Raw genomic sequence first — 27645 nt, 5'->3', positions numbered from 1 at the left:
AGGCTCTAACCTGTTGCTGCAGTGTATAGTAAGTTCAGTATATCTGCTGAGCCTGTCTCCAAATCGTGGTCAGGTGCTCGGGTAATAAGGGAATTTCATAGGACAACTGGTTCAAATACTGTGCCAGGTTATCCTTAAGGCTTTTCATGACCTGAATAGTAGTCGTTCCTCTCCTGGATATCTCAACCAGTTCCACTTTCCCTTCCCTTGCTGGCACCTGTGGGTGTAGACACACCGAATGTTTGTGGATCGGGCACATCCAGTTGCTCCCGTACTGGACCTTTTCCTGCCACGTGGTAATACAATATCTCCCATTCCCCGTATATGCAACATGGGTCGGTTCTTTTGCAGCCCATATACTTTCCATTGTACAATTTGTTGCTGCTTTAAATTGGCACTTAGCTTCTTCCGTCTCATATATTGGGTGCGCCTACTACTGTGGTGGTCTCTATCCTACACTCTTCTAATGTGGTACAAACTATATTTCCTTCTATGTCTACTGCATATGGTGGAATGTCATGATACCTATTATAATAATGCCCCCGTATAACCTCAATATTTTCTACTCTATATAATGTCCTGCCGGATGTTGACATAGGTATGACAGGTGTTACTAATACAATGCCTATCAGCATATTACTATTCACTATACATTCAACATTCATTCTATATATGCATGTTAAACCTCTGAGCTGGCAACCGGTCAAGTCATGATCCTTGTGTTGTGAAAAATTAAATACATGCTCATTAGTTACCCATAAAGTAACTACCCCTTCATTAATCTGTCTTAAATTCTCTCGGGCTTGTTCCAGTGCCAAGGATCCACATGTGTTGCAAACATCATTTCTGCTTGCTTTGTCTGAAATATTTTCCCCTATGTTAATCAGTTTATTGATAGTCCCTGCATGACTTTCGAGCATGGTAGCCAGTTTTTGGATTAACCGTGTCATATCCTGGTCTGTGTTTAATTGGGTGTGATGAATTCTCTGTCCCCGGTCTAAAATCTCCTTAAGCTTAAAGCTCAGGGTCCGGACCTTCTGGTCAACAGTAGCCAGGTTCTGAATTAACCACTGATGTCCCTGTATTGAATATCGTAGCAGCAACATTTATCGGGCTGTGCTTAATGCGGTTCCCTCCCAAGCCTGATCGCATCCCGCTGTTGAACTGAGATGCTTCAGTCATCAGCTGGCCCATTCAGGCCGTATATAGTGCTTGAATATGGGTTGAGAACCATTGGGGCGGGGCAATTCCGGATATGTTCAAGACCACAGGTACCAGCTCATGGTGTACATTATCATACAAAACTTCTGATTAACCAGTACCAAACCATTCGTCGGTCCTGGATGCATAGTCGGAGAAGGTGGATCAGTCAGTGTGGTGTGAGAAGTTTTAATTATCTCTACTCGGACTGTGGAAGTAGACGTGGGAGATGGCTAGATAGTGGCTCTTTTGGGCGGACCTCCCACGCCCAATCTAAAGCAAACCCTTACTACAATTCGAAAGCATTTGTTCTCCTACTGTTACATTTATTATTCCCCGTTGCGTGTCACATTCGCACTGTCCGTGCTGTACCAAAGTTCCTCCTGTGGCACGGGATGAGCAGTGATGATCCCCGACCTTGTTGCCAGTACTGATACGCCCACGACCAGGATCGTAGATCTGTGGAGACATTAACATTGGCTCCCGTTCTCCAGGTTACCGCTTGGTCAATTGTCATGTATCTTTAACTTTGTGTAATGCCTTCATTTACTTCCCATTCTCATATGTACAAGTGCGCATTTATCACCTGTCATAATTTCCTCGTATGGTCCATGCCTGTTCGCTCCATGTTCACCTTGACGATCAGCTTATCCTCCACTTGGTCCATTGTTGCTCTTTAGATTTACCTGTTTCCATATCCTTAATCACCTGTTGGTCTCTGACTTCCTTCCTTAACTCATGCAATTGCTTACTTATTTCCCTCACATAATCTCACATCCTTCCTTTTAGTGGTCCTACATCTCCCACTCCTACTATGATTCCCTTGGGTAACTGCATTGCTCTCCTTGTCATTATTTCAAATGGGGTGAACCTGGTGGTCCTGCTTGGGGTAGCCCTAAGGCGCATTAGAATATTGGGCTATTCCCTGTCTCTTGAATTGCTTTTACTAATGTTGTTTTTTTTAAGTTAGGTTCGTTCTTTCCAACATCCCCGAGCTTTGTGGCTGGTAGGGAATGTGGAATTTCTGTTTAAATTTAAATTTATACCTTTCTTTAATGACTCTTCCTGTGAAATGAGTTCCCTGATCTGAATCCATCTGGATAGGCACCCCCACTCCTTCCAATCTACTGTCTCCTGCTGGTGTCCCACGCTGGACCTCAATTCCTTAAACTGCCAACACAACTCTACAATTCACATTCTTATCCTATCTTTCAATGGCTCAGTATCTTCACTTCCAGTGATGGTTCTCTCTGGGAGCTGCTTAACTGCCTGTCATCATAGTGTTAAACCTGTGATCTTACTTTTTGTAGCTCACAGGCACATTAATACAATCAGTAATACATCTATTTAGCCTTTTTCCAGCTTTCCCTTTACCTATCTTGTGGTAAATTGTTGTTAAGTATTATTTCCCCTTACATTTCAATTCCTGAACTACAGATTCCACATAGTTATAACTCTAAGTTTTTTTCCCCTGACCATGATCATCCTAAGATTCTCTTGGTGTCAGTTTCTCTATTGCCTTGATCGTTTATAATGTTTCCTTGCTCTTTAGGTCATATTAACTATTCCATGTCAATGAGGATCTCTGTCTCTAGATCCTTGCTTATCTCCCCCTGTGCGTTTCCGATGTGTCAGTTGATGGCCAGATTATGAAATTCACTTCCCTTGAAACAGTTTGTATATTGTGTCCCCTTGCCCTAACTCTTTCTCCTATTTGCCTCATAAGATTTTACACATGCAACAGCTACCATCTTATCTTGTTCAGGTTGCCTGGAGAGACTTTAAAATAAATAAAATATTCTCATAACAGTTTTAAAAACAGAAATCAGGCATTGACATGCTCCTTATCTTCTTCTCAAACAACATTTTATTGTCTCAAAGTTAACCCACTAAATTGTGTCTGACCCATTTCTTTTAGAATTATCCCAGATTCATTAACTCGGCCAGAAATTGGATTTCCGCCAAACTTTGTCAAGGTCTTGAGCTTAGCTTCATATTTTGGGAACAGACTAACAAATACAAAAGCTTGCAGCATTTGAATTAATGCCAATTGTTGTGAAAAACCCTTTAAAATGAAAAAATCCTTTTGAAAACTTTATCACGAACCAAACCTCAAAATTTTAAACTTTGTGAGAAATATAATTTATGCTATCAAAATTAAAACTATCTCTTTCTTATGTGTATTGATTTGTATCTAAGTTATAATTCCCATATGTTTATCGACACATTCTCTATCGTTGGATAGCATCCTCGTTATTCAAAGTAATCTTCTAAACTACACTGCACTTTACACCTCAAGCCTTGTCCCAACTTCAAATAACAGTGCTGTTGAAGGGTCATGAGGACTCGAAACGTCAACTCTTTTCTTCTCCGCCGATGCTGCCAGACCTGCTGAGTTTTTCCAGGTAATTCTGTTTTTGTTTTGGATTTCCAGCATCCGCAGTAGTTTTTTGTTTTTATATTCAAATAACAGTGCTGTTGGGATGCAGATTTCCTTTCATATTTAATTCATCTCTTCAAAAGAAACCCCTTTTTATCCATTGGAACCACCTAGGCTGTGTGTTTATGCCTTTTGGTTTTCCTAGAATCCCTTGAACTTCAGGTAATTTTTCTCCTCAGAAATTTAGAAAACTAACTCATATGAGTTAATGTAACTCGTATGTATCAATCCCAATCCGTTGGAAGCTGGTAATACTAGTCTGCAAGGGGGTGGTACAAAGGTTGATTCATCTAACCCTGTTTAGCTTTATGATACCTTCAAATTGCGATTTTTTTACGCCAGAAATCTCAACTCAAACCTTGTACTCAAAACTTTGGAATGTTTCAGTATACTTTTCCTTTAATCTAACATGGGGCTTTCAACCCTAAAGTGCTGAACTGCACACACAAATGACAATTTACGGAAGAAAACACATTAAAACTCACATACAAATGCTTCCTTACAGACAAAGAAACTTATATTCAGAGGTATGTATTTATATTGCTGTATCCTTAACTTTATGACTTAAAATTCGCATATCCTAAATGAAACTTCAAATAGCAGTGGGGGAAATAAAGGGATCTTGAAGGCTTCACCTATAGGGACCATCAAACTGACGAAAGCTCACATTTCCCTGCTCCTGCCTGTCAGTGCTTATTAACTCCCTTTTCTCTCTCTCTCTGTTCAGCTCAAGCTCTTGTAACTTAGATCACTTATACAAGGTAATAGTAACCATCACCCCTTTCTTTTCCTTATCCTTTTAGTTCTTAGTTCTACCCACCACTGTTTTAGTTCTCCGGGGGTTCCCTGTGGATTCCACCCCTCCTTCTGTATTTTTGTGATTAGTCTTGACTGCTGTTCCGCTATGAACCTCGTAATGGAGTCCGTGGGTCCCCAGTCGAGTTCCATAGCATGATTCTTTTTCCCTGACCGCCCTCTGTTCTTATCCCTGTCTATCTCTGCGTGGTACGTTCACACGGCCCTAACAATTTAGTTACTTGCGGTATGTGCGGTTTCACTTATTTCACTGGGGTCTGGCCTTCCTGCGCAGCTTCGGTTATGGTTATATTTCAAACCGTAACCCCACAGCACGGCTCCCCCTCCTCTTAACTGGGGTCTGGCCTTCCTGCGCGGCTTTGGTTATGGTTATATTTCAAACCGTAACCCGCCAGCACGGCTCCGCCTCCTATTTTGGGTAGTGCTGTGGTCTCCCTGCGCGGCTTTGGCCCCGCTAGCCGCCTGCGTGTCTCCCCCTCCTCTCAGCGCCTCCTATCTCTGTCCTGTCCCGAGTCCTCCCCCTGATTATTTGATACTCGGCCGGACTATACTCGGGTAGGCTTAATGCACTAACTACAGGTGGTAAATGAAATATACTCACCCACTTTGCAGAGCCGTCCTGAGTGTCCGATCCGAGTGTCCTGCCGACTACGCCAAACTGATGTGGTCAGTTTGACAAACGGTCAACAGGAGTCTCAGGTACAGGTCACGATCGTTTATTCGAGCAATTGCAAGGAGAGAGCCATCTCAATGCAGCTTGAGATAGCACTCTGCTAAATTACAAGTGTTCAGTATATTTATACATTATTGATCACGTACAAGAACAGTTTCCAGATTCTGATCACGTCAACATACAGGTTTACATTAAACAGACATCTCTGGGACATGCATGTTCCTATTTTCACCCAGGCAGAGACCTTCCCTCCCATCTAAGCTGGGACCGTCTGTCCTTCCCCTGTCTGTTGAAGAGCACATTTAATCTTGGTTGTTTTCCAACCTAAGTCTCCAGTCTAACTCCCATACCTTGCTAGTGATTGCAATCCCTGAGGGTGCACAAAGTTTGAGGGTGTATAAGGTTCATCTGCTTTAACTGTTTAATTGAACTTCCTCTCCACTGACATATTTGCATTTTTCCCCTTTATTTTTGTAAATTTCTCATTGGATTTCAGAGTTGCAGATTTTGTGTTGAAAGCTCACTGGGGACCCACAGCAGCTCCTTTGATTGACAGCTCACTCTCTCTCTCTCTCTCTCTCTCTCTCCCCCACGTGACCCGCCGCAGCGTCACACCCCCTTTCCGAGCTGAGGCGCCGCGCCTGCGCCCTGCCGCTACTGAGCCGCGTTCCCTTAGCAACGGGCCGGGCCCGGCTGATGAGCCGCTTTGTTTTCAGTGTCGGGGGAGCTGGGAGCCCCGTTACTGAGAGTGTCCGCGCTCGGGGGAGGGGGAACCAGCAACACGGTCCGGGGCTGAGTCTCTGTGAACCTGGGCATTGTTCCTGACCCTAAAATAAAAATAACAGACATAAAGGTAACCGACACCAGACAAGGGGTAAAGTATCTGAAAGGTGGGCTGTCCCGGATCAAAGCGGCCAAATGGCCACCCCCAGCTCCAGGACCCGGCAATGTCCCCCCCGCCCGCCGGCCCGGACCGGCCCCGGGCCCCGGGCCCGGGGGTAAAGCGGGCTCTGAGCTCTGGCAGCGGGAACAGGAGGAGCCATTCAGCCCCTCCAGCCTGAGCCGCCCATTCACTCAGATCATGACTGATCCGGGAGACAAACTCCATCCGGCCGCCTGGGCTTCATATCCACAGCCTCGGGCAGCAACAATATCCCCATCTCAGGCTGAACATGATTCACTCAGCTAATGTCTGCTGCTTTATGTGGGAGAGACTTCCCCACTTCCACCAGCCTTTGTGTGAGGAAGCGGTTCCTAACTTTCTCTCCTCAATATCCTGACTCTGATATTAAGATATTTGTCCCCTTGTCCTGGGCTCCCCCACCAGTGAGTAAAGTTTCTGTCTCCTGACCAATCCCTTTAAACACAATAAAACCCTCTGTCAGAGCTGGCAGTTGGAGAGGGGACAGGATGGGGAGTTACTTGTGCCCTCACTCCTTCAGATAATTCCTTCCAGATCATCATAACTCAATGTTTAAAATAAAAACTCTCCTCCCTCTGCTTCTTTTACCACAATTACAGAATACCATAAACCTGTCGTCCTCTGCCTCCCACCCTCTGTCATTCGAAACACATGTCAGTGGAAATCCTTTCTCCCTCACTATCAAAACATTGTTCATTTTAAACTTCCCTGTTCAATCTCCCTTCTATGCTCGAAGGAGAACAGCACTAGTTTCCCCAGGGTCTTCACATAACTGAAGTTTTTTCTCTTTTATGAGATGTGACTGGCAAGGTCAGCATTTGTTGCCCATCCCTAATTTCCCTTAAGAAGGTGGTGCTGAACCAGCTTCTTGAACCGCTGCAGTTCATTTGGTCAAGTTCCTGATTCCTGGTACTGTTGTGGGAATCCAGTCCAGGGACCCAGAATTGGACGCAGCTGAGGCGGAACCGATGACTGATAACATAACTTTTAACATAACTTCCTCATGTTTGTAATGTATAGATTTGTTAATGAAGCTGAAGATTCCTAGCTTTTAAAACAATTGTCTCAACTTGTTGTGTTATCTTTAAACATCTGTGTATGTTATCCCCCAGGTGTCGCTGTTCCTGCAATACCATTAACATTGTACCACAAATTAACATTATTTTTAACTTGAAGGGTTCAGTTGCATATCTGGAATCTCTAATTGAATAAGTAGAAAGCAGTGGCAGGATAAGTTTGCAGATTGATTTTGGGAAATGGAGAAGGTGGTGATTGTAAATTCAGACAAGGGAGGGAGGTGGTTTTTGAGATTGTTCGTGCTCCATTATAAGATCTTTCTCTCTCTCTCTGTCTTGTTCCAGCTGTTCCCATTTGCACCTATAATCTGATTGACCCAGTGTGCGAACTCAATTACTGCTGTGACACTGACTGCTCCTCCACAGACATCAATGTCTTCCCTTTCTGTTTGCCAGGCAGTGAATTGTAAGTATCTATTAGAGTGTTACTATATTGGCTCTGAATCAGGAGATGCCTGGATTTTAACTTAAGAATGTAAAAAATAGGAGCAGGAGTCGACTATATGGCCCCTTGAGTCTGCTCTGCCATTCAATATGATCAGGGCTGCTCCTTTGTCTCAACTCCACTTTCCTGCCTGATCCTCATTTCGCTTGATTTCATGAGAGATCAAACATCTCAATCTCAGTCTTGAATATACTCAACAATGCAGCATCCACCACCTCTCGGGTAGAGAATTCCAAGGATTCACTTCATTTGAGTCTCCTTATCTCATTCTTAAAAGATCCACTCCTTGTTTTGACACTGTGCCCCCATGTTGTAGATTCCCAAAGTAGGGGAAAGAACCTCTCAGTGTCTACACTGTCAAGCCCCTTCAGACTCTTGTATCTTTCAATGAGATCACCTCTCATTTTTCTCAACTCAGAATAGGCCCAATTTACTCAACCTGCCATCATAGAACAACCCTCTCATCATCCTGTTGACATTCCTACAAAGCCCCTCTTTTCCCTATCCCTGTAACCTCTTCCAGCCCGACAATTCTCATCCTCCTAATCGCGTAACTCCATGGCAATCACATCTGCAGTAAATGTTTGCGGCTCCAACAACTTTATCTCAGAGTCATTGAGCTGCAGGCCGCATAGCAAACAGTGTAACACATTAGGGAGGGAGAGAGTTACCTGGATACTTTGTACCTGGAGGCAGTCACATCTCTTAGGACAGGGTCTTCTGATTTGGGCAGTGGTCAGGGACAGGAGAGTGTGACTGCGAATGAGGAAGGTAAGGGAACCCTGAACGCAGGGGCTCAGCCTTTGCAATTGTCCAGCAGCTTTGAGGTTCCCTCAGCTTGTTTGGATGAGAGTGGGGGCTGCAGGGTGGATGCGCTAACTGAGCATGGCACCTATATACCAAAATAAGAAGCAGAATCTCAAAGGTAATAATCTCTGGATTATTACCTGCGCCACATGCAAATTAGCATAGGGCAAATAAGATTAGAAAAATCAATATGTGGCTCAAAGACTGGTTCTGGTTCGTGAGGCACTAGCACCAGTATTGGGGAAAATAGGATCTGTACCGTTGGGACGGTCTAGACCTGAAACATGCTGTCAAGCCATTGTTTCCAGGATGTTACTGAGCTCATCTCCTCTGGAGATCTTCCTTCCACAGCTTCCAACCTGATAGTCTCCCAACCTCGGACGGCCCGCTTCTACCTCCTACCCAAAATCCACAAACAGGACTGTCCCGGCAGACCGATCATGTCAGCCTGTTCCTGCCCCACGGAACTCATTTCTTGCTATCATGACTCCATTCTCTCTCCCCTTGTCCAGTCCCTTCCCACCTACATCCGTGATTTCTCTGACACCCTACATCATATCAACAATTTCCAGTTCCCTGGCCCCAACCGCCTCCCCTTCACCTCCATCCCCCACTAGGATGGTCTGATGGCCCTTAGCTTCTTCCTTGAACAGAGGCCCGAACAATCCCCATCCACCACTACTCTCCTCCGTCTGGCTGAACTTGTTCTCACACTGAACAATTTCACCTTTAACTCCTCTCACATCCTCCAAATAAAAGGTGTGGCTATGGGTACCCGAATGGGCCCCAGTTATGGCTGTCTCTTTATGGGGTATGTGGAACATTCCTTGTTCCAGTCCTACTCTGGCCCCCTCCCACAACTCTTTCTCCGGTACATCGATGAGTACTTTGGTGCTGCTTCATGATCTCGTCTGGACCTGGAAAAATGTATTCATTTTGCTTCCAATTTCCACCCCATTTTCACATGGTCCATCTCTGACACTTCCTTTCCCTTCCTTGACCTCTCTGTCTCAATTTCTGGTGACAGACTGTCCACCAATATCCATTACAAGCCTACCGACTCCCACAGCTACCTCGACTACAGCTTCTCACACCCCGCTTCCTGTGAGGACTCCATCCCATTCCCTCAGTTCCTTCACCTCCGTCGCATCTGTTCTGATGACGCTACCTTCAAAAACAGTTCCACTGACATGTCTTCCTTCTTCTTTAACCGAGGTTGTCCACCCACGGTGGTTGACCGGGCCCTCAGCCGTGTCTGGGCCATCTCCTGCGCATCTGCCCTCATACCTTCCTCTCCCTCCCAGAAACATGATAGGGTCCCCCTTGTCCTCACTTATCACCCCACCAGCCTCTGCATTCAAAGGATCATCCTCCACCATTTCCACCAACTCCAGCATGATGCCACCACTAAACACATCTTCCCTTCACCCCCCCGGCGGCATTCCGCAGGGATCGTTCCCTCCGGGACACCCTGCTCCACTCCTCCATCACCCCCTACACCTCAACCCCCTCCCACGGCACCTTCCCATGCAACTGCAGAAGGTGCAACACCTGCCTCTTTACTACCCCTCTCCTCACCGTCCAAGGGCCTAAACACTCCTTTCAAGTGAAGCAGCATTTCACTTGCACTTCCCTCAATTTAGTCTACTGCATTCGTTGCTCCCAATGCGGTTTCCTCTACATTGGAGAGACCAAACACAGACTGGGTGACCGCTTTGCAGAACACCATTGGTCTGTCCACAAGCATTACCCAGACCTCCCTGTCGCTTGCCATTTCAACACTCCACCCTGCTCTCATGCCCACATGTCTGTTCTTGGCTTGCTGCATTGTTCCAGTGAAGCTCAACGCAAACTGGAGGAACATCACCTCATCTTCCGACTAGGCACTTTACAGCTTTCCAGACTGAATATTGTGTTCAGCAGTTTTAGATCATGAGCTCTCTCCTCCATCTCCACCCCCTTTCCGACCCCCACTTTTTTTCCGATTAATTTACATAGATTTTTCTTTTCCCACCTATTTCCATTATTTTTTCACCTCTACCTTTTAGCCTTTTTCGATTCCTCCACCCCCACCCCACCCCCACTAGGGCTATCTGTCCCTTGCTCGTCCTGCTTTCTACCCTTAATTAGCACATTCCTTAGATAATATCCCCACCGTCAACACCTCTTTGTCCTTTTGTCTCTGACATCTTTTGGTTATCTCCACCTATCACTGGCCTTCTATCCAGCTCTACTCGTCCTACCCCCCTTAAACCAGCTTATATTTCATCTCTCTTCTATTTTTCCTTAGTTTTTCTTAGTTGAAGAGTCATACGGACTCGAAACGTTAACCGTGTTCCCTGCCGTTGCTAAGGGAACGCGGCTTAGTGGCGGCAGGGCGCAGGCGCGGCGTCTCAGCTCGGAAAGGGGGTGTGACGCTGCGGCGGGTCACGTGGGGGAGAGAGAGAGGGAGAGAGAGAGAGAGAGCTGTTAGTCAAAGGAGCTGCCCTAGGTACCCAGTGAGCTTTCAACACAAAATCTGCAACTCTGAAATCAAATGAGAAATTTACAAAAATAAAGGGGGGAGAAATGCAATTATGTCAGTGGAGAGGAAGTTCAGATGAAACTTTCAGCTCCAAGGAAGCTGAAAGCTGCTGTGGTGATAGACTGTCCACTAATATTCATTCCAAGCCCACTGACTCCCACAGCTACATCGACTACAGCTTCTCACACCCCACTTCCTGTAAGGACTCCATCCCATTCTCTCAGTTCCTTCCCCTCCTTCGCATCTGTTCTGATGATGCCACCTTCCAAAATGGGGCTCCTGACATGTCTCTCTTGCTTAACTGAGGTTTACCCCTCACTGTGTTGACAGGGCCCTCAACCGTGTCCGACCCATCTCCCACGCCTCGGCCTTCACACCTTCCCCTCTCTCCCAGAACCATCATAGGGCCCCCCTTGTCCTCGCTTTTCTCCCTACCAGCCTCGGCATTCAAATGATCATCCTCCATCATTTCCGCCAATTGCAGCATGATGTGAACACCTAAAACATTTTCGCCTCACCCTCCCTGTCAGCATTCTGTAGGAACAATTCCCTCCATGAGACCCTGGTCCACTCTTCCATCACCCCTAACAGCTCATCCCCTTCCCACAACATCTTCCCATGCAATTGCAGAAGGTGCAACACCTGCCCCTTTACCTCCTCCTTCCTCACTGTCCAAGGGCCTAAATACTCCTTTCAGGTGAAGCAATGCTTCACTTCCACCTTCTTCAATTTGGTCTACTGTATTTGCTGCTCCCAGTGCAGTGTCCTCTACACTGGGGAAACCAAACGCAGACTGGGTGACTGCTTTGCAGAACACCTTCGGTCTGTCCGCAAGCCTGGTCCTGACTTTCCTGTCACTTGCCATTTCATCATGCCATCCTGCTCTCATGCCCACATGTCCATCCTTGGCCTGCTGCAATGTTCCAGTGAAGCCCAACACAAACTGGAAGAACAGCATCTGATCTTCCGATCAGGCACTTTACAGCCTCCGGACTTAATATTGACTTCCACAACTTCAGACCATGAACTCTTTCCTCAATCTTCACCTCTTTTATTTTGATTTTCATTCATTCATTGTTTTAAGTTTTTTTAACCCCCTTTTTAAAATCCTTTCCCCCCCCTTTCCACCTCAGTTCCTGTCAGTCCATGTCCCCACACTTTGGAACAATGAAGTTGACAGGTTAGATTTCTGGGAATGGTGTGATTTTGGATATCGGCACTCTTAGTGAAAGATTAACAGTTCTGATTTGATGACTGCTGGTTTATTGAGTGTTAAACAGCAGCTGGTAGCTGGAAAGTAACATCTATATACTCCATATCAATAACTGTTAATTTTGAAGTCCCAAACATTGTGCAGAGTCATCACTATTCACAATTCATTTAGGATGGTATTTTTTCTGCTTAGTGTCTCTGTACAGCTTCAAAAAAAACAAGCAACCTACAAACTGTGACTGAAAAACTGATCCAAGAAGGACACAACATACAATAATTGTTCACATTTAATAGGACTGAGGAAAATTGGGAATTATGGGGATGGAGACGAGATCTAAGTGCATTTTGTTAGATCAAACAGTTGTAATATTATTTAAACTTTTCTATCTACTTTACAGTATTTTCCTCTCATATTTTACCAGTTTTGTACAACAAAAATTGACTGTCTTAGACATTAATATTTCAATGGTTGTGGAATGATGTTTGTAGAGATTGTCTGGTATATGGTACATGGCTCTGATTTAGTGTGAATTGTCAATCTCTGCACTATGTCCAAGTGTGAAATTCATTCTGAGTCACAGGGACTCGAAACGTTAACTGTTTCTCTCTCCACAGATGCTGCCAGACCTGCTGAGTCTTTCAGTATTTTCTGTTACAATTTCACATTTCCAGCACCTGTAATATTTTGCTTTTATATGATTGAATGTTTCAGTGTCTGGTACTGTCTGTGAGCTGGAACATTTCAATGTCTGTCCATCTCTGTTACTGTCAAACTCTCTAATCTGTGTCAATGTGGGATTCACTCTGTTTCTCTCTCTGCTGTTTTGGTGACTGTGATATTCAATGTGCAGCTGAAGGAGGAGCAACAGAACCGACTGCGCATGCCCGGCGCTAGTCACATGTGAATATTTACTGGAGGGGGCGGGGCATAAACATAGATGCGCATGCGCAGGGTGTATCAATCTCCTGCGCATGCGCGTTGCTGCTTCCTGCCATCAATTGGGGGATTTCCAGTGAGCGGTTTGTTTATAATAAACATAGAAACTCCTGGAAACACAAAGCTCGTCCAGCTGTGTCTGTGGAGGGATCCCATTACTGGAATCACAACTTCATTGTTAAATAAAAACACCTGTCTGGATGTTCAGGGTTAACCTCCCTCTTACTGAGCTCTGCACACGTGATGGTGCTTTTGTTATTTCCATTTTCAGTTATTTTTGCTGAGCCATTTCCTCTATTTCCAGAGTAACAATCTGACAGATTCAGTACAAGAGGCAGATGGTGGGGACATCAACTGGTGGAGGGAAATCCTGAGGGAAGGGGACAGGCAGACTTGTGGAGACAGACAGCGGCAGACAGATGTGGGAGGCAGAAAGTGACAGGTCAGGGGCAAACTGATGGAGTGAAGCAGAGAAGAGGAAATAGAGAGAGAGACAGTGAGGGAGTCAGGCAAGGGAACAGAGAAAGAGACCAATGGGGGTAGGCATCCGGGTATGGCGGGGGGGGGCGGGGTTGGTGGGAGAGATGGGAGGCAGGCATATTGGATGAATCAGACAGGTGGGAAAGAGAGACAGAAATGTGAAGACAAACTGGCTAGACATAAAAAGGAAACAGAGAGAGGGATAGAAAGAGAGACCTGTGGATACAGATTGTGGAGGGATAGATGGGGGAGAAAAAGAGAGAAGCAGACTGGGAGTCAACTGGGTAGAGACAGACTGGAAACGAAAGCAGATGGAGGAGGTGGAATAGGGGACATGGAAAGAGAGATGTGAGAAATACTGGGAGTGTGGGGGCAGAGTGAGTGAGAGGGATGGGTGGAGTCAAAGAGAGACACAAGAATAAGTGGAGAGATAAGTATTTGGGGGAGATATGATGGGGAGACAGATGGAGGATATACAGAGCCAGGGAAGGTGGTTGAAAGATGGAGAGACAGACAAGGAAAGAATAGAGAGAGGTGCATGGGAGTGAAAGAGGGATATACAGATGAGCAAAGGAAAGAGATAGGTGCAGAGCTACAGGTGGAGAGAGAGGGAGAAATAGGGAGGCAGATTTGGGGAGGGTAAGGCACAGACATGGGATATAGACAGTGATAGAGACAGATGGGGGAGAAAGAAACGGCTGAGGTAAGACAGACATGGATATGGGAGACAGTGAGAGAGACAGACGAGGTATACAGACAGAGAGGCGAACTGGGGAGTCAGAGAAACAAGGGGCAGGTTTAGGGAGAGACAGAGAGAGGTGGAAGAAAGACAGCAATAGAATAAAAGGGTAGATGGAGAGATACAGATGTGAGAAGGGCGGTGAGGGGACTGAGGAAAAGTGACGGGCAGTGGAGACAGAAAGAGAGAGGCAGACGTGGGCAGCTGGAGAAAGTGATTAATGGCACAAACTGATAGAGTGGGAAAGATGGGACAAAGGAAGGTAGTAAATCAGATCGTGGACACAAAGGGGTAGACAGATTGGGTGATATAGGGTATGAGCTGCAAGTGACGATAACGTGGGGCGAGATACAGGAAGAGAGAGAGAGAGAGATGCAGATAGTGGGGGAGGCTGACAAGGAGACAGCACCACATGCACATGTGGGAGACAGAGAGTAAGACAGATCACCACAGACCAATACCACATGGACTGCAGTGATTCAAGAAAGCAGCTCACCACCACATTCTCAAGGGCAATTAGGGATGGGCAATAAATGTTGGCCGAGCCAGCAATGCCCGCATCCCGTGGAAGAATATTTAAAAAAAGATCAGAGCTTGACAGATGTGAGGAGATGGCGGGAGGCCAGTGGTGGGACAGTAATCAAAACATTTTCGCCCAAATTCTAGCTATTTGCTGTAAGTCCAGGGGTACGGGCAAGGGATCTGGGGAAAGTGACATTCTACTTCATATTGTCAATTGTCATCACATTTTATATCCTGTAATAATTCGATCTCTCAATGAATGATGGAGTGAAGGACACAGCTGGAAGTAAACAGGGATTGTAGACTGAGGAGCAACAGGTGAACCAGCACAGGATTGAGAGAGAACCAACTGGAGAGAACCTTTCCAATTTAAAGAGTTGTCATAGACTGACTTGGGGAGAAAGGTAAGAGAAAGCCTTATTTACCCTGATAAACATTGGTCCTGTAGACAGTATACAAAGATTACAAGGTAAGGCAGGAATTGGCTAGAATGAGATTGAGAGAGTCTGTCCACCCAGCACAATTATCCAGCATGAGGCCGTACAATGGAACCTGAACTGAGATCATTTTCTGTCACAAAACACAGTCACAAGTGAATTTTAGACACTGCACTGACCCAGCCCACACCCCACTGACCCAGCCCACACCCCACTGACCCAGGCCCACACCCCACTGACCCAGGCCCACACCCCACTGACCCAGCCCACACCTGTGCCCCCTGACCTGGCCACTTGAAATTTCTCTGAAATCTGCTTCCATTACTCCTTCATGTTGTGCAACTAGATTTTAAGAACCCACTAATTTGTTTTTCACTTCCCCTCCCGTTCTTTTGCCAATTACTTTAAATTGTTGCCTACACTTGCCATTCGCTTGTTTCTTCTGCATCTTCAATCAAAACCCCTCCACTTTGAATCCCTCTGCCCTGCCTGCTCTTCACCTTCCCTGTTCTAAAGAGAACAATCCATGTAAAAGATGCTTCTCATTCCTCGCATCATCCTGGTAAATTTCCTCTGAATCCAATCCAAGGTCTTGAGATTGTTCCTGAAATGTGGTTCTCAGAATTGTAGTGTTACTGACAGGAGGGTTTTGAATTTAAACAGCCCTGATTTCTCCTCTCACCACCCATGTATAAACAGAAAGCTGTTTTGATTTTTATTTTCTGCTTTATAAGCAGTGGTGTATTTCCCAACCCCTCAGCTTTGGTGTGATCCAGTTTCTATTAATAACCCCAGAGAAAAGGTGAACTCAGAGCATTAGTTTAGTTGCACACACTCAAAACGTGGGAGGGGGGTGTTGTTATGTAGCTCCCTGTGCATTCGTACAATAAATGAGGGATAGAGAAAGATTGATTTACAGGGCAAAGACAACAGAGCAAAGTATTATTGTTTCACGTGAGTCCAGAATCAAAAGCTCAGCGGTGAATTCCTTCACAGAGGTCGGCAGGCTGAGCTGATGCTGGATAATTCATGTTTCCAGTAGAGTTGACTTCTACAATGAGACAGGTTTGCAGAGATGAATTAGCCTTGTCAGCAATGGTATTGAAGTTTGGAAGTTCCAGTAGAAACAGTGTAGATGGGGGCAGGCATTCAAACCTGGACAGATAAAAGGAAAATAAAAGATGTAAAGATATTAAATGAGGACAAAAAAATAAGAAATATGTAAGAACAGAAGTGCTGGTTCGTGTGTAGAAATCACAGAGTATAAAGTACAAATTCAATTAGTTGCAGGTGCATATTTAACTTGGAGGGTATGGCACGCTACCCATTATGGAGACATGGCCGCAAGATGGTCAGGACTGGGAATTAAATATACCCAGTTTTAAGGTCTACAGGAAAGATAGAGTAAATGGAAGGTAAACAGGAGATGCCACACCTGCCCTTTTACCTCCTCATTTCTCACTGTCCAGGATCCTAAACACTCCTCCCAGGTGATAAAGTGATGTCCTTGTACTTCTTTCAGTTTAACAACTGCATTTGCTGCTTTCAGCACTGTCGCCTTTACATTGGGGGAGAGAAAATGTGGATTGGATGCCCACTTTGCAGATTCCTCCAATTCAGTGTGGGCATGACCCTGAGCTCCCAATCTCCTGTCATTTTAATTCTGGTCTCCACTCCAACTGTGTCCTGGGCCTCCTGCGCTGACCCACTGAAGCTCAGCGTAACATCAGGGAGCAGCAGATCATCTTTCAATGGGGGAGGTGGTGGCCTAGTGGTATTGTCACTGGACTAGTATTCCAGTAAGACCCACGATAATTCTCTGAGGGACCCAGGTTCAAATCCCACCACAGCCAATGGTGAAATTTGAATTGAAAAAAAATCTGGAATTAAAAGTTTGATGATGACCACAAAGCTATTTCCAATTGTTGTAAAAACCCATCTGGTTCACCAATGTCCTATGTTCCATCCTATAGGGATGGAAATCTGCTGCCCTTACCTGGTGTGGCCTACATGTGACTCCAGAACCACAACAATGTGGTTGACTCTTAAATGCCCTCTGAACAGGGCAATAAATGCTGGCCTAGCCAGCGACACCCATATCCCATGAAGAAATAAAGAAAAAAACATTGGCTCTTTTCAGCCTCTCGACTCAACATCCAATTCACCAGTTTCACATCTGACCCTCAGACTCAGGTTTGTTTTATTTTATTTTTGTGTTACAACTGGAGGTGGTGATGCTCCATTTTCCCATTGACAACTCCTCCAAACTATCTTCAGTTCCTTCCTTATTCAATTTTCAATCTCGTTGCTTCATTTCCCTTTTCTACCCCAACCATTTTCTATTGATCAATTTCTGTTTTACCATGACTACATGCTCCTTTCAGTTTTTCACACATGTCCTGACCCCTCCAGACAATATCCCCAGCATCTTTAGGTAGTCTTGACCTGCCGGTGAATAGGACGAAAGAAGGGTCAGTTCAATTCCCAAAGAACATGATCTCACACTTGCCATGAATTACTTGACTGCCAAGGCCAGCTCAAACTGGTTGCAGATGCTCATCAGTCCATGACAGCAGACATACGAACGTACAAATTAGGATCAGGATTAGGCCACTCGGTCCTTGAGCCTGCTCCGCCATTCAATAAGATCATAGTTGATCTGAATGTAACCTCAACCCCATATTCCTGCCTACCCACGATAAGCCTTCATCCCCTTGTTAATCAAGAATCTATCTGACACTGTCTTAAAAATATTCAAAGACTTTGCTTCCACCGCCTATTGAGGAAGAGAGTTCCAAAAACTCAACCCTCAATGTAAAAAAATCTCCTCATCTGTCTTAAATGCGTGACCCCTTATTTTTAAACAGTGAACCCTAGTTCTAGATTCTCCCACAAGAGGAAACATCCTCTCCAGATCCACCCTGTCAATTCCCCTCAGGATCTTAAAGGTCTCAATTAAGTGGCCTCTTACTCTGAATTCCAGTGTATACAAGCCTAACCTGTCCAACCTTTCTTCATAAGGCAACCCGCCCAGTCCTGGTATTAGCCAAGTAAACCTTCTCTGAACTGCTTCTAACGCATTTACAACTTACTTCAAATAAGGAGACGAGTACTGTATACAATATTCCAGATGTGGTCTCACCAATGCCCTCTACAACTGCAGCATAACCTTATGACTTTTGTAATCAATTCCCCTCATAATAAATGATAACATTCTATTAGCTTTACTAATTACCCGCTGTACCTGCAAACTAACCTTTTGTGATTCATTCATTAGGACACCCAGATCCCTCTGAATCTCAGAGTTCTGAAATCTCTCACCATTTAGATAATAAGCTCCTTTGTTATTCTTCCTGCCAAAATGAACAATTTCACATTTGTCCACATTATACTCCATTTGCCAGATCTTTGCCCACTCACTTAAATTTGTGGCTTCCTTACATCCTTTTCACCATTTAGTCTCCTACCTATCTTTGTGTTGTCAGCACATTTAGCCACCATTCCTTCGTTCTCTTCATCCAAGGCATTTATATAAATTGTAAAATGTTGAGCCCCAGCACTGATCCCTGTGGCACACCACTCATCACATCCTGCTGACTAGAAAAAGACCCATTTATGTCAACTCTCTTCTTCCTGTTAGCTAACCAATCTTCTATCTATGCCAATATGTTACCCCCTACAACACGAGCTTTTATTTTCTGCAATAACCTTTGGCACTTTTATAAATGCCTTCTGGAAATCTAAGTACAGGACATCTACCTGTTCCCTTTATCCACTGCACATGTGACTCCTTCAAAGAACTCCAATAAGTTGGTTAAACATGATTTGCATTTTACAAAACCATGTTGACTCTGTCTGATTGCCTTGAATTTTTTCTAAGTGCCCTGCTATGACATCTTTAACAATAGCATCTCACATTTTCCCTGTGACAGATGTTAGGCTGACTGGCTTAAACTTTCCTGCTTTCTGTCTCCCTCCCTTTTTGAATAAAGGAGATATATTTGCTATTTTCCAATCTAATGGAACCTTTCCCGAACCTAGGGAACTTTGGAAAATTAAAACTAGTGCATCAACTATCTCACTAGCCACTTCTTTCAAGACCTTAGGGTGAAGTCCATTTGGACCTGGGGATTTGTCAGCCTGCAGCCCCAACAATTTACTCAATACCACTTCCTTTGTGATTCTAATTTTCCCGAGTTCCTCCCTCCCTTCCACTTCCTGATTGACAACTACTTCCAGGATGTTACTTGTGTCCTTTACAGTGAAGACCGAAGCAAAATACCTCTTTAATTCGTCCGCCATCTCCCTCCTTTCCACTATCAATTCCCCAGACACATTTTCAATTGGACCAATGCTCACTTTGTTAACTGTTTTCTTATTTAAATGCCTGTAGAAATTCTTACTGTCCATCTTTATATTACTAGATAGCTTTCTCTCATACTCTAATATTTCTCTTATTAAACTTTTTGTCATTATTTGCGGTTCTTTATATTCTTTCCAATCTTCTGACCTACCACCCATCTTTGTGTAATTATATGCTTTTTCTTTAAGTTTGAAACTGTCTTTAACTTTTTTTACTTAACCTCAGATGGTGGGCCCTCCCCTTGGAATTTTCCTTTCCCATTGCAATGTATATATTCTGAAATATCCCTTTAAATGTCTGCCACTGAACTTCTATTGACCTATTCCTTAACCCCATTTTCCGGTTTACTTTAACAAGCTCTGCTTTTGTGCCCTCATAGTTGCCCTTATTTAAGTTTAAAATACTAGTCTTGGATGCATTCGTCTCTCCCTCAAAATGAATGTAAAATTCAATCAAACTATGATCGCTGCTAGCTAGGGGTGCCTTCACTAGGAGGTTATCAATTAATCCTATCTCATTGCTCAATACCAGGTCTAGTATACCCTGCTCTCTGGTTGGCACCAGAATGTGCTGTTATAAGAAACTATCCTGAAAACATTCTCTGAACTCCTCATCTACGCTACCTTTGCCCATCTGATTTTTCCAGTCCATATGTAGATTTAAATCCCCTAAGATTATTGTTGTATCTTTCTGGCAAACTCCCATTATCTCTTTTTTTAATACTCTGTCCTACAGTGTAGTTACAATTAGAGGGCCTGTGCACCACTAGCACAAGTGACTTCCTGCCTTTATCATTCTTCATCTCAACCCAAACCATTTCTACACCCTGGGCTCCTGAACTTAGGTCATCCCTGTCTAATGTGCTAATACCATCATTAATTAACAGAACCACTCCTCAACCTTTTCCTAATTTTCTGTCCTTCCTTTATGTCACGTACACTTCAATATTCAGGTCCCAATCTTTGTCATCCTGTAGCCATGTCTCTGTAATTTCTATCAGATCATACTTATTTATTTCCATTTGCGCTGTCAGTCATCTGTTTTCTTTCGAATGCTATGCGTGTTTAGATAAGGAGTCTGTAGTTTTGATTATTTTTGCAGCAACTAGCCTTATCTGCTGATTTACTCTGAGATTTGTATTCTCTGTCCCTTCCTGTCACAGTCTGTTTATCATTCCCCATATTAATACTTGTCTCTCTTGCCTTGTCTCTACTCTTTGGTTTACCACATCTTCCCAAATTTGATCCCTTGCCTCTACTATTCAGTTTAAAATCCTCTCCACTTCCCGAGTTAGGCGGTTCGCAAGGACACCTGCCCCAGCACAGTTCAGGTGTAGACCACCCCAACGGTACAGATTCTACTTTCCAAAATACTAGTGCCAGTGCCCCACAAACCCCACTTCTCCCACACCAGTCTTTGAGCCACGCATTAGTCTCTTTAATCTTATTTGTCCTATGCCAATTTGCACGTGGCTCAGGTAATAATCCAGAAATTATTACCTTTGAGGTTCTGCTTCTTAATTTTGTGCCTAGCTGGTCATACTGACTCAGCAGATCCTCCTTCCTCATCCTGCCTATGTAGTTCATATCTACATGGACCATGACCATTGGATCCTCCCCCTTCCACTGCAAGTTCCTCTCCAGCCCTGAGGAGATGTCCTGAACCCTGGCACTGCAACAAACCTGTCTGGACTCTTGCTCTTTGCTACAGAGAAGAGTGTCAATCCCCCTTATTATACTGTCCCTTACTACCACAACATTCCGTTTTTCTCCCCCCATTTGGATGGCTGTCTGTACCAAGGTATAAAACATCCAGGTAACTTTTCCCCCCTCTCTGATGTGTCACACTGGGTGCAGCTCAGTCCTCAGTTCAATGGCTCTGAGCCGAAGTTCCTCAAGCCACAAACACTTACTGAGACGTGTTTGGCCTGGATCACAATGTTATCCAGGAGCTCCCATATGCTGCAGCCTTGACACATCACCTGTCCTGCCATCCTTAATGTGTTTTAAATAATTACTTAATTATATCAATCTCCTATTTAATGTTCCTTTCTCATATTTGATTAACTTTACCACCAAATTATGTACTATTTTAAATCTTAGGGATAGAATAGAACTTACCAACTTATCAGATACTCACTAAATAGCTAGCTTCTTTCCCTGTAGCAGAGCAAGAATCAATTTCTGTCAGGTGATAAAGATAGAAAGATGAAACAAACAACTTCTCCTCTCCCTTCACTGAACTCCCCTCTCACCAAATTCCAAGTCTTCACTCAGTTAGGTAGCTGCACTAAGCAACCCTGAATTTATAGTACACTGAACTAGAGCTACAATAAACAGATTTAACCAGTTAGCTCATTAACTACTCAGCTCCTACAACTGAGAGTGAGTTTACACTGTCTAAACTGCAAGAAAGAAATAACTTAGCCTGCTTACACAGTTCTTTCCAGTTACTGCTAATTACAGACTAGATTAGATTTGAAGAGCAAAATTTAAGAACAAAGTTAATACTTAAAACTCCCCACTCACCAAACTCCAAATCTTCACTCAGTCGGCTGCACTTGGTTTGCCCGAGCAGAAGACAGCAATGTCTTCCACATTAACTCTTCCAGCTGTCTCGATTGCCCCTTTTCCTATCGACTCTCCCCCATAGAACCACAGACCCGTCGAAAAGTTACAGCACAGAAGGGGGCCATTCAGCCCATCTTGTCCATGCCAGCCCAAGGACACCCAGGTGCACTTTCTAATCCCACCTTCCTGTACCTGGCCCATAGCCCTGCAGCTTACAGCACTTGAGGTGCAGATCTAGGTACTTTTTAAAAGAGTTTAGAGTTTCTGCCTCTACCACCAACTTGGGCAGCAAATTCCAGACACTCACTACCCTCTGCATAAAAACGTTCTTCCTCATGTCCCCCCTACACCTTCTGCCACTTATCTTGAATCTATGTCCCCTGGTTCTAGAATTCTCCATCAAGGGAAACAATGTTATCCTGTCCACTCTACCTATTCCGCTCATAATTTTGTACACCTCAATCAAGTCACCTCTCAGCCTTCTTTGTTCTAAGGAAAATAACCCCAACCTATCCAATCTCTCCTCGTAGCTACATTTTTCAAACCCTGGCAATATCCTTGTAAACCTCCTCTGCACTCTCTCCAGAGCTATTATGTCCTTCCTGTAATGTGGTGACCAGAACTGCACACAATACTCCAGTTGTGGCCTCACCAGTATTTTATACAATTCCAACATTACATCCTTACTTTTATATTCTATACCTCTGCCAATGAAGGAGAGCATTCCATATGTCTTCTTTACAACCTTGTCTACTTGAACAGCTGCCTTCGGTGACCTGTGTACTTGTACGCCAAGATCTCTAACTTCATCTACCACTCTTAGTATATTCCCATTTATTGTGTAATCCCTGTAACTATTTGACCTCCCTAAACGTATGACCTCACACTTCTCCATGTTAAAATCCATCTGCCACTTTACCACCCACTCCATCAACCCATCTATATAGTTTTGGAGATCATGGCTGTCCTCTACACTATCCACCACTCGGCAAATCTTTGTGTCATCTGCAAATTTCCCAATCGTTCACATCCAAATCGTTAATATATAACACAAACAGCAAGGGTCTGAGCCCTATGGAACACCACTTGAGAAAAATTTCCATTCGCAAGGGCATCCACCGACCATTACCCTTTGTTTTCTGTTACAAAGCCAACCTTTTACTCATAAAAACAAAAACAAACCCCCCCACCAACTTATACCAGCTTATATTTCACCTCTTTTCTATTTTTCCTTAGTTCTGTTGAAGGGTCATGAGGACTCGAAACGTTAACTGTGTTCTTCTCCGCCGATGCTGCTGGGCCTGCTGAGTTTTTCCAGGTATTTCTGTTTTTGTTTTCAACCTATTATCCAGTTTGCCACGTTGCCCTGAATCCCATGGGCTTTTACTTTCCTAACCAGTCTCTCATGTGGGACCTTGTCAAATGCCTTGCTAAAATCCATGTACACAACATCCACTGCACGACCTTCATCAACCCTTCTTGTCACTTCCTCAAAGAATTCAATCAAATTTGTGAAGCAAGTCCTTTAACAAATCCATGCTGACCATCCCTAACTAGTCCATGCCTTTCCACATGACAGTTAATCCTAGTAGAGCTCTACTTGTCCCACCCCCCTTTAAACCTGCTTATATTTCACCTCTTTTCTATTTTTCCTTAGTTCTGTTGAAGAGTCATACGGACTCGAAACGTTAACTGTGTTCCTCTCCGCAGATGCTGTCAGACCTGCTGAGTTTTTCCAGGTATTTTTATTTTTGTTAAGGACACCACCATGTTTGGTAAAGAAACCACAGTTGTGAGGAGTCACATGGTGGAACAACCATGTTTTGTTCTTTTGAATCTTTAAAGGCTGAATTTGCTGTCAACTTGGTGCATGTGCAGTTGTACTGTTTATTCCATGACATCATTGTGAATGACTGAGTAGGTGGCAGAAATCTGGACAGAAATAAAGGAAAATAAACTGCAATGACGTCTTTGGTGAGGAATCTAGGATTTAGCTTTCAGTTCTAGACAAGGTTAAGTGTTCTGAACAGTTAACCCAAGTTCCTACACAAATGCTGCAGGACCTGCTCAGTCTCTCCAGCATTTTCTGTTTATATCTTATTTTCTGTATTTTACCCTTTTCCCTTTTGAATCTTTCATTGTTAAGATTTCAGCATTGCACTCCGCTTTTATTTTCATTTGTGTTTTACTTATTTCAAGTCATGTAAACCAGAGAAATCAACTGGCTAATCAAATGCTAGACTAATTCCTGTTCTTTTAATTGACTGATCACAGGCAGTTTGAAAAGGGGACGGGGGCGGTCAGCAGTTTCCTTTCAACCTGACCACCACAGATGAAATATTAATAGTTGTATATTTCTCTATCTCTATATAATTGTTTAGCTACATTGTTTCTTTCCAAACTTGTTAATTTAGTTTGCCTTTGCCTCCAGTTAAATGTTGGGAAGACTGAAGCATTGTCTTCTACCTCCAGCATTAGCTCTATCTCCACACTGTTTAATTTTGTTTCCCCCACCTGGCCACTGCCTGAGGCTGAAACAGACTGTCCACAATTTTATTGTGCAACCTCATGCTGAACTCTCTACCCCATATACTCTCTGTTATCAAAATCACCTGCTTCTGTCCACCATACACTTCCCATCTCCAGGCCTGCACCAGTCCATTTTCTGATGAACCTTCATGTATATCTCTGTAGCTCCAGACACATACAATAATGGTATTCCATTGCTCTTCTGGCCAGGCCTTGACCTTCTCTCAACTTGAGGAATTCCAAAACTCTGTTGCTTGTCCCTTGACACTCCCCAGATCTTATTCATGTTTTACACCTGTTCTCGTTCAGGTATAATGGCTCCAGATCTTTCCTTCCTGTTTACATTTTCCATTTTCTTGTTTAAATATCCTTCATGGATTTGACCGTTCCTGTCTCCAGCTCTCCAACATTCTTGTGCTACTGAATTTCCCTGTTACTCTGACTTTCATCTCTTGTGCACTACTTCCTTCACACCATCACTCATGGCCGAGCGTTCAGTTGTCGTTTGTCCACTCTTTGAAAACCCCTCTGACACTCACCTCCCTCTCTTCCTCAAAACATACCATTTCTGTTTTGTCTACTAATATATCCTGCTTTGTTTCTGTTTCATGGTCTGATTGCTCCTCTGTGAAATACTGTGGGAGGTTTTTCTAGGGTAAGAGCACTATGAATGTACACTGGTGATGAAAGTCCTGACTCCAGGAGACCCACTGCTGAACCTGGCTAGTGAGGTTTCACACCGGCTGCAGATATGCAAAATAATGGTTTCAGATATTTCAAATAACAATGGGAAAAGTCAGTGAAGTGTGATTTTTTGTTTGGTCAATTTTCCTGACCAATAAATCCACAATGTTTGTTTTGATTAGTCGGTGGTATTTTCTCAGACAATTTTCCAGCTGCTTCCCTCACTTCAGAAATGTCCCTTCACTGCCACCTGAGTTCTGATTCGCTGCTGTTTTATTTCTGGTTCAAGCAGGACAGCAGGAAATGAGTGTTAGAAACAAGTGGATCATATTGTTAATCAGTAATCTGATGTCACGGTGGACAATTATAGTCTTAGAAAACTAATCACAATTGTACTACCTCAGAGTATCAGTGATTCCTCACACTTATAAACTATATTCCTGACTTCAAATATTTCTCATTTGCGTTAATTTGCTGTTCGTGACGAACTCAAAATGTTTACAGAATATTCACCCATGTTCAGAATGGCTTAGCACCCAACCTAGTGCCTGCTTCCTGTCCTGAAAAAAACTGGGAAATCCCATCACTGAGCAGATCCTTTCCTTCTCATTCTCAGTGTTTATCTTTCACTATCTTTCACTATCACTAATTGTTTTAAACAGGTCCTGAATCATTTGATTATATGAACATTGCCCAAGGTTTATCAGAAACATTCAATTATCTGAAAGGTAAATGATGAAATGAAAATTTCAAACCCTTCAGTTCATGTTTGAAGGTAACTATTTGTTGAGAGTTTGTCAGAATCTGGGAGACAAAAATTCAAAGGCTCTAGGAACAGGATTAAACCTTGTTTGGAGCTGTTATAAATCCTTACGTTAAAGGCAAAATACTGCGGATGCTGGAAACCTGAAACAAAAAGAGAAAATGCTGGAAAAAACTCAGCAGGTCTGGCAGCATCTGTGGAGAGAGAAGCAGAGTTAACGTTTCGAGTCCATATGATCCTCCTTCTTTCCAAGGGTAAAGAAGGGTCATACAGACTCAAAACGTTAACTCTGTTTCTCAAACCTTGTGTATTCAGCATAGATTCAAGATGCACCCTAGACAATTTCTCAATTTCCTGTAAATATGGGGATGTTGCATTATTTCACTGAATCCAATGGATACCCTTCTGAAGTCAATCATTTGTGAAACCTTCTGCACTCCTAGCCAAATCCTCATGCACTATGAAACCCTTTGCAGGATCCTGATACACTGTGAACCCCGTGCACACCTCTCCACAACCATTAACACTTCACACTTAAAAGGGTGAAATCCCTTATCCAATTCTCATGTTAAATAATAGCACCTTGAGTCAGATATATTGGGTTATCTGTACTCCTAGCTCTATGTAGAGAGATGTTAAACGTCTGCAGCACTGATGCAGGCTATTCGGCTCAAATGTTCTCCATAAGTCCCTCTCCCACCTTTATTCCTCTAATTCTATCACCATATTGTGCTGTTTCTTTCCACCTCATGCGATGAGCTGTTTGTCCTTGAATGCATCCATGCTACTCACCTGAGCTATTACTTTGGTAGTGAGTTCCATATTCTAAATGTTCTGGGGTAAGGATGTTTCTTCTGAATCACCTTTCAGGTTTATTGCTGACTATCTTCATTTTCAAATGTGAACCTCCTCTCTACATCTACTCCGTCAATCCTCATTAATAATATTAAATACCACTTAAGGGGAATGTCAGCTTTATTTTTTCTGCAGTGAGATGACCCCTGGCCTGTTCACTCTTCCTCGATGAATATAACCGCCCAGTTCTCTTATCATTTGGCATCACTGCCATGTTTATTACAGGGAACCAGGACTATGCTCATTGCTGTAAGGCACTGTAATTGCACCTCACAGAATTACCTGTCGGAAACTTTCCAATCTCTTCTCAGATGTGCACACCATAAACCATTAATCCGTGTAAGAAAATTATGAAAATAATGTTCTGGGGGATGAGGAATTTATAGGCTTGTTTCCCACTGAGAGCCTAACTTGTTCGAACATGCACAGAGAAATTTCTTCTGCTCCAATGATTTTTTTTTATTCATTCATGTGATGTGGGCTTCGCTGGCTGGGCCAGCATTTATTACCCATTCCTAGTTGCCCTTGAGAAGGTGGTGAGCTGCCCTCTTGAACCATTGCAGTCCATGTGATGTAGGTACATCCACAGTGCTGTTAGGAAGCCAGGTCCAGGATTTTGACCTAGCGAAGTGAAGGAACGGCGATATATTT

The 27645-nt window shown here is 43.8% G+C and overlaps 1 long non-coding RNA gene across 2 annotated transcripts; it reads right to left on the bottom strand.

Annotated features, from left to right (window-relative positions):
• Positions 1-16066: 16066 nt before the first annotated feature.
• Positions 16067-21760, bottom strand: LOC144673344 (uncharacterized). Of its 2 annotated transcripts, none has more exons than XR_013574288.1 (3): positions 21714-21760; positions 17593-17675; positions 16067-16385 (listed from the first exon to the last, which is right to left on the bottom strand). It is a non-coding gene; the product is annotated as an uncharacterized LOC144673344 (long non-coding RNA). The 2 variants fall into 2 exon arrangements; XR_013574289.1 differs by having other exon boundaries at positions 21733-21756.
• Between the last annotated feature and the right edge of the window lie 5885 nt (positions 21761-27645).

Source organism: Cetorhinus maximus, unplaced genomic scaffold (genome assembly GCF_964194155.1).
Source record: "Cetorhinus maximus unplaced genomic scaffold, sCetMax3.hap1.1 HAP1_SCAFFOLD_347, whole genome shotgun sequence".
NCBI classification, from domain to species: domain Eukaryota; kingdom Metazoa; phylum Chordata; class Chondrichthyes; order Lamniformes; family Cetorhinidae; genus Cetorhinus; species Cetorhinus maximus.
The sequence above is the reverse complement of the archived record's forward strand: the minus strand, read 5'-3'. Positions and strand labels throughout refer to the sequence as shown.